We start from the raw sequence: 8,442 nt of genomic DNA on the forward strand, positions 1-8,442 counted from the left end.
CTGAACTCACATACCCCCAGAATCCATCTCTCTGAACTCACATACACAGAATCCATCTCACGCTGAACTCACATACCCAGAATCCATCTCACTCTGAACTCACATACCCAGAATCCATCTCTCTGAACTCACATACCCAGAATCCATCTCACTCTGAACTCACATACCCAGAATCCATCTCACTCTGAACTCACATACCCCCAGAATCCATCTCACTCTGAACTCACATACCCAGAATCCATCTCAATCTGAACTCACATACCCAGAATCCATCTCACTCTGAACTCACATACCCAGAATCCATCTCACTCTGAACTCACATACCCAGAATCCATCTCACTCTGAACTCACATACCCAGAATCCATCTCACTCTGAACTCACATACCCAGAATCCATCTCACTCTGAACTCACATACCCCCAGAATCCATCTCACTCTGAACTCACATACCCAGAATGCATCTCACTCTGAACTCACATACCCAGAATCCATCTCACTCTGAACTCACATACCCAGAATCCATCTCACTCTGAACTCACATACCCAGAATCCATCTCACTCTGAACTCACATACCCAGAATCCATCTCACTCTGAACTCACATACCCAGAAACCATCTAACTCTGAACTCACATACCCAGAATCCATCTCACTCTGAACTCACATACCCAGAATCCATCTCTCTGAACTCACATACCCAGAATCCATCTCACTCTGAACTCACATACCCAGAATCCATCTCACTCTGAACTCACATACCCAGCATCCATCTCTCTGAACTCACATACCCAGAATCCATCTCACTCTGAACTCACATACCCAGAATCCATCTCACTCTGAAATCACATACCCATAATCCATCTCTCTGAACTCACATACCCAGAATCCATCTCACTCTGAACTCACATACCCAGAATCCATCTCACTCTGAACTCACATACCCCCAGAATCCATCACTCTGAACTCACATACCCAGAATCCATCTCACTCTGAACTCACATACCCCCAGAATCCATCACTCTGAACTCACATACCCAGAATCCATCTCACTCTGAACTCACATGCCCCCAGAATCCATCACTCTGAACTCACATACCCAGAATCCATCTCACTCTGAACTCACATACCCCCAGAATCCATCACTCTGAACTCACATACCCCCAGAATCCATCTCACTCTGAACTCACATACCCAGAATCCATCTCACTCTGAACTCACATACCCAGAATCCATCTCACTCTGAACTCACATACCCAGAATCCATCTCATTCTGAACTCACATACCCAGAATCCATCTCACTCTGAACTCACATACCCAGAATCCATCTCACTCTGAACTCACATACCCAGAATCCATCTCACTCTGAACTCACATACCCAGAATCCATCTCACTCTGAACTCACATACCCAGAATCCATCTCACTCTGAACTCACATACCCAGAAACCATCTCACTCTGAACTCACATACCCAGAATCCATCTCACTCTGAACTCACATACCCAGAATCCATCTCTCTGAACTCACATACCCAGAATCCATCTCACTCTGAACTCACATACCCAGAATCCATCTCACTCTGAACTCACATAACCAAAATCCATCTCTCTGAACTCACATACCCAGAATCCATCTCACTCTGAACTCACATACCCAGAATCCATCTCACTCTGAAATCACATACCCATAATCCATCTCTCTGAACTCACATACCCAGAATCCATCTCACTCTGAACTCACATACCCAGAATCCATCTCACTCTGAACTCACATACCCAGAATCCATCTCACTCTGAAATCACATACCCATAATCCATCTCTCTGAACTCACATACCCCCAGAATCCATCACTCTGAACTCACATACCCAGAATCCATCTCACTCTGAACTCACATACCCCCAGAATCCATCACTCTGAACTCACATACCCAGAATCCATCTCACTCTGAACTCACATACCCCCAGAATCCATCACTCTGAACTCACATACCCAGAATCCATCTCACTCTGAACTCACATACCCCCAGAATCCATCACTCTGAACTCACATACCCAGAATCCATCTCACTCTGAACTCACATACCCCCAGAATCCATCACTCTGAACTCACATACCCAGAATCCATCTCACTCTGAACTCACATACCCAGAATCCATCTCACTCTGAACTCACATACCCAGAATCCATCTCACTCTGAACTCACATACCCAGAATCCATCTCACTCTGAACTCACATACCCAGAATCCATCTCACTCTGAACTCACATACCCAGAATCCATCTCTCTGAACTCACATTCCCAGAATCCATCTCACTCTGAACTCACATACCCAGAATCCATCTCTCTGAACTCACATTCCCAGAATCCATCTCACTCTGAACTCACATACCCAGAATCCATCTCACTCTGAACTCACATACCCAGAATCCATCTCACTCTGAAATCACATACCCAGAATCCATCTCACTCTGAACTCACATACCCAGAATCCATCTCACTCTGAACTCACATACCCAGAATCCATCTCACTCTGAACTCACATACCCAGAAAACATCTCACTCTGAACTCACATACCCAGAATCCATCTCAGTCTGAACTCACATACCCAGAAACCATCTCACTCTGAACTCACATACCCAGAATCCATCTCACTCTGAACTCACATACCCAGAATCCATCTCTCTGAACTCACATACTTAGAATCCATCTCACTCTGAACTCACATACCCAGAATCCATCTCACTCTGAACTCACATACCCAGAATCCATCTCTCTGAACTCACATACCCAGAATGCATCTCACTCTGAACTCACATACCCAGAATCCATCTCACTCTGAACTCACATACCCAGAATCCATCTCACTCTGAACTCACATACCCAGAATCCATCTCACTCTGAACTCACATACCCAGAATCCATCTCACTCTGAACTCACATACCCAGAAACCATCTCACTCTGAACTCACATACCCAGAATCCATCTCACTCTGAACTCACATACCCAGAATCCATCTCTCTGAACTCACATACCCAGAATCCATCTCACTCTGAACTCACATACCCAGAATCCATCTCACTCTGAACTCACATACCCAGCATCCATCTCTCTGAACTCACATACCCAGAATCCATCTCACTCTGAACTCACATACCCATAATCCATCTCTCTGAACTCACATACCCAGAATCCATCTCACTCTGAACTCACATACCCAGAATCCATCTCACTCTGAACTCACATACCCCCAGAATCCATCACTCTGAACTCACATACCCAGAATCCATCTCACTCTGAACTCACATACCCCCAGAATCCATCACTCTGAACTCACATACCCAGAATCCATCTCACTCTGAACTCACATACCCCCAGAATCCATCACTCTGAACTCACATACCCAGAATCCATCTCACTCTGAACTCACATACCCACAGAATCCATCACTCTGAACTCACATACCCCCAGAATCCATCTCACTCTGAACTCACATACCCAGAATCCATCTCACTCTGAACTCACATACCCAGAATCCATCTCACTCTGAACTCACATACCCAGAATCCATCTCATTCTGAACTCACATACCCAGAATCCATCTCACTCTGAACTCACATACCCAGAATCCATCTCACTCTGAACTCACATACCCAGAATCCATCTCACTCTGAACTCACATACCCAGAATCCATCTCACTCTGAACTCACATACCCAGAAACCATCTCACTCTGAACTCACATACCCAGAATCCATCTCACTCTGAACTCACATACCCAGAATCCATCTCTCTGAACTCACATACCCAGAATCCATCTCACTCTGAACTCACATACCCAGAATCCATCTCACTCTGAACTCACATAACCAAAATCCATCTCTCTGAACTCACATACCCAGAATCCATCTCACTCTGAACTCACATACCCAGAATCCATCTCACTCTGAAATCACATACCCATAATCCATCTCTCTGAACTCACATACCCAGAATCCATCTCACTCTGAACTCACATACCCAGAATCCATCTCACTCTGAACTCACATACCCAGAATCCATCTCACTCTGAAATCACATACCCATAATCCATCTCTCTGAACTCACATACCCCCAGAATCCATCACTCTGAACTCACATACCCAGAATCCATCTCACTCTGAACTCACATACCCCCAGAATCCATCACTCTGAACTCACATACCCAGAATCCATCTCACTCTGAACTCACATACCCCCAGAATCCATCACTCTGAACTCACATACCCAGAATCCATCTCACTCTGAACTCACATACCCTCAGAATCCATCACTCTGAACTCACATACCCAGAATCCATCTCACTCTGAACTCACATACCCCCAGAATCCATCACTCTGAACTCACATACCCAGAATCCATCTCACTCTGAACTCACATACCCAGAATCCATCTCACTCTGAACTCACATACCCAGAATCCATCTCACTCTGAACTCACATACCCAGAATCCATCTCACTCTGAACTCACATACCCAGAATCCATCTCTCTGAACTCACATTCCCAGAATCCATCTCACTCTGAACTCACATACCCAGAATCCATCTCACTCTGAACTCACATACCCAGAATCCATCTCACTCTGAAATCACATACCCAGAATCCATCTCACTCTGAACTCACATACCCAGAATCCATCTCACTCTGAACTCACATACCCAGAATCCATCTCACTCTGAACTCACATACCCAGAATCCATCTCACTCTGAACTCACATACCCAGAATCCATCTCAGTCTGAACTCACATACCCAGAAACCATCTCACTCTGAACTCACATACCCAGAATCCATCTCACTCTGAACTCACATACCCAGAAACCATCTCACTCTGAACTCACATACCCAGAATCCATCTCACTCTGAACTCACATACCCAGAATCCATCTCTCTGAACTCACATACTTAGAATCCATCTCACTCTGAACTCACATACCCAGAATCCATCTCACTCTGAACTCACATACCCAGAATCCATCTCTCTGAACTCACATACCCAGAATCCATCTCACTCTGAACTCACATACCCAGAATCCATCTCACTCTGAAATCACATACCCATAATCCATCTCTCTGAACTCACATACCCCGAATCCATCTCACTCTGAACTCACATACCCAGAATCCATCTCACTCTGAACTCACATACCCCCAGAATCCATCACTCTGAACTCACATACCCAGAATCCATCTCACTCTGAACTCACATACCCCCAGAATCCATCACTCTGAACTCACATACCCAGAATCCATCTCACTCTGAACTCACATACCCCCAGAATCCATCACTCTGAACTCACATACCCAGAATCCATCTCACTCTGAACTCACATACCCAGAATCCATCTCACTCTGAACTCACATACCCAGAATCCATCTCACTCTGAAGTCATACCCAGAATCCATCTCACTCTGAACTCACATACCCAGAATCCATCTCACTCTGAACTCACATACCCAGAATCCATCTCACTCTGAACTCACATACCCAGAATCCATCTCACTCTGAACTCACATACCCAGAATCCATCTCACTCTGAACTCACATACCCCCATAATCCATCTCACTCTGAACTCACATACCCAGAATCCATCTCACTCTGAACTCACATACCCAGAATCCATCTCACTCTGAACTCACATACCCAGAATCCATCTCACTCTGAACTCACATACCCAGAATCCATCTCACTCTGAACTCACATACCCAGAATCCATCTCACTCTCAACTCAACTCAACTCAACTTTATTTATAGAGCACATTTCAAACAACCACAGCTGCCACAAAGTGCTGTACAGTGCATAGGTAATAAAAACAGTAGCTAGAAACACAGTATACAATGACAACACACAGAACAAGAAAAACTGGGGGGGGGGTCAGCACAGGGTCAGTGGTCTCATGCTATGTTAAAAGCCAAAGAATAAAAGTGTGTTTTAAGAGAGGTTTTAAAAATGGCCAAAGAAGGGGCTTTCCTAATCTGCAGGGGAAGGTCGTTCCAGAGCTTGGGGGCCGCGACCGAAAAAGCTCTGTCCCCTCTAAGCTTCCGCTTCGCCCTCGGAACCTCCAGCAGCATCTGGTCAGCTGACCTGAGGGAGCGGGCAGGAGAGTAGGGGTGGAGGAGCTCAGAGAGGTATGGAGGGGCGAGACCACTTAATGATTTAAAGGTAAAAAGCAGAACCTTGAACTGGATTCTAAAGTGCACGGGCAGCCAGTGGAGAGAGGCGAGAATGGGAGTTATATGCTCTCTCTTGCGCGTGCCAGTTAGAAGACGGGCAGCAGCATTCTGTATTAACTGGAGGCGTGCAAGGGAAGATTGACTGGCTCCAAGATAGAGGGCGTTACAGTAATCCAGCCGAGAAGTAATAAATGCATGGATTACTGTCTCAAAGTGCTGTGTGGTTAAAAAGGGTTTTACTTTGGCCAGCTGTCTCAAGTGAAAAAAGCTAGACTTCACCACTGAACTAATTTGGCGATCTAACTTAAACTCGTTGTCCATTTTAAAGCCCAGGTTGGAGACTGTTGGCTTCACAAACTGAGCCAGGGGGCCTAGATCAAATGGAGGGGGGTTACAAGAACCATTTGGGGCAAACACCACCACCTCAGTTTTCTTTTCGTTAAAGCTTAGAAAGCTTAGGGCCATCCAGGCTTTAATGTCGTCCAGGCAAGAGAGAAGAGCTTTAGGAGCAGCGTCTTTCTTCTTCAGGGGGACGTAGATCTGGCTGTCATCAGCATAAAAATGGAATGAAATGCCATGTTTCCTGAGGATGGACCCTAGCGGCAGGAGATATAAAGAGAAGAGCATCGGAGCTAAAATTGAGCCCTGTGGAACACCATAGGACAACGGAGCCGGGGAGGATTCTGAGCCAGCGGCGCTGACAGACATGGTTCTGCCTGTCAGGTAGGACCTGAACCACCCTAACGCAGTGGCACAGATACCCACTAGGTGCTGCAAACGCCAGAGCAGGACGTTGTGGTCTACTGTGTCAAATGCAGCCGTCAGGTCCAACAGGACGAGAATGACATAGTCGCCCGCATCGTTAGCTAGGAGAATGTCATTAAATACCCTTACTAGGGCGGACTCGGTACTATGCCGGGTTTTAAAGCCAGACTGGAAGACCTCAGGGATGTTATGCTCCTCTAGAAAAGACTGGAGCTGGGCATAGACAACCTTCTCTAATATCTTAGAGATAAACGGCAGTTTCGATATGGGCCGGAAATGAGCCAACACAGTGGGGTCGAGGCCTGGCTTCTTAAGCAGTGGTTGCACTACAGCATGTTTAAAACATGTGGGAACAAGACCAGAAGAGAGACTGCCATTTATAATTTCTAGTACCATGTGTGCTATGCTGGGGAAAACCTCTTTGAAGAGGCGGGCCGGGATGACGTCGTGAGGTGAACCTGAAGCCTTCATGTGGCTGACTACATCCTCCAAAAAGGACAATGTTACAGGTTCAAAGGAGCTGAGCACGGCGGGACAAGGGACACAAACAGAGGGGTCAGAGGCAGGAGCAGAGATGAGGGCCCTTGTATTTACCACCTTGTCAATGAAAAAGTGCAGGAAGTCATTACAAATGTCAGGTGATTCAAAACAGACGGGCTGAGCGATATTAAGAACAGAGTCAATAGTTTGATATAGTACACGTGGATTAAGACGGTTAGACTCAATAATATTCGCTAGGTGATCTCTTTTTGCCTCTTTGACAGTGTTCTGGTAGGAGAGCCAGGATTCCTTTAAAATCTGAGAAGAAACCTGCAGCTTGTCCTTCTTCCATTTACGTTCTGCTTTTCGGCACTCCTGTCTAGCTGCACGGGTTCTGTCATTAAACCAGGGCTCGGGCTTTGCCCTGTGCAACTTGGATTTCAGTGGGGCCACAGAGTCCATTATGGTCCCACACGAGGAGTTAAACCAGGAGCATAGTTCCTCTATGGGAACAGCCGAGACAGACGGGACACACAGCTGTTCAAAGGCAGCTGAAAAGCGACTAGCAGTGCGGGGGTTAAGAGTCCGACAGAGTCTAGCAGGAGCCCTAGAACTAATCTCAGTACAAGAGAGAACAACATCAAACAGAACAGGGCTATGATCAGAGAAAACAGTATCACAGATCTCTAGGTTAAGTATAGGCAGCCCATACGAGATAACGAGATCTAGCGTATGTCCACGTTCATGAGTGGGACCAGACACATTCTGCACCATGTTAAACGATTCAATAAGGTTTAGGAAGTCCTTCACCATCGGTTTATCAGGGCAGCAGACATGTATATTCAGATCCCCGAGAATCAACACTCGATCATAGTTGGGCAATATTCCAGCCAGGAAATTGGAAAAGTCAGTCACAAAATCCTTGTTGTATTTAGGGGGTCGATAAATGAGTGCGCACAAAACAGGCTCAGTACGACCCACCTCAA

The sequence above is a fragment of the Electrona antarctica genome (genome assembly GCF_951216825.1).
Source record: "Electrona antarctica genome assembly, contig: scaffold_106, whole genome shotgun sequence".
NCBI classification, from domain to species: Eukaryota; Metazoa; Chordata; class Actinopteri; order Myctophiformes; family Myctophidae; genus Electrona; species Electrona antarctica.